Raw genomic sequence first — 276 nt, 5'->3', positions numbered from 1 at the left:
GGGAGGTGCAGGTGGAGAAGGCTTTTTGGCGACCCTCAGTGGAGCGCATCTTCAAGATGGTGATGAGGATATAGAAATAAGATATGACTATAACAAACAATGTGGTCATTGTGAATGAGCCTGCAGAAAATGAGATAACAATTTCTGAGATACTCACATCAGAACAGGAGAGTTCCATCATAGGAGATAAATCACAGAAAAAGTGATTGACCTTATTTGGGCCACAGAAGAGAAAAGAAGAGGGTGATGAAGCGGTATCCATGTCTGACTCTTCTC

This window comes from Mus caroli, chromosome 7, assembly GCF_900094665.2.
Source record: "Mus caroli chromosome 7, CAROLI_EIJ_v1.1, whole genome shotgun sequence".
NCBI lineage: Eukaryota > Metazoa > Chordata > Mammalia > Rodentia > Muridae > Mus > Mus caroli.
Note: the sequence above shows the minus strand (reverse complement) of the source record.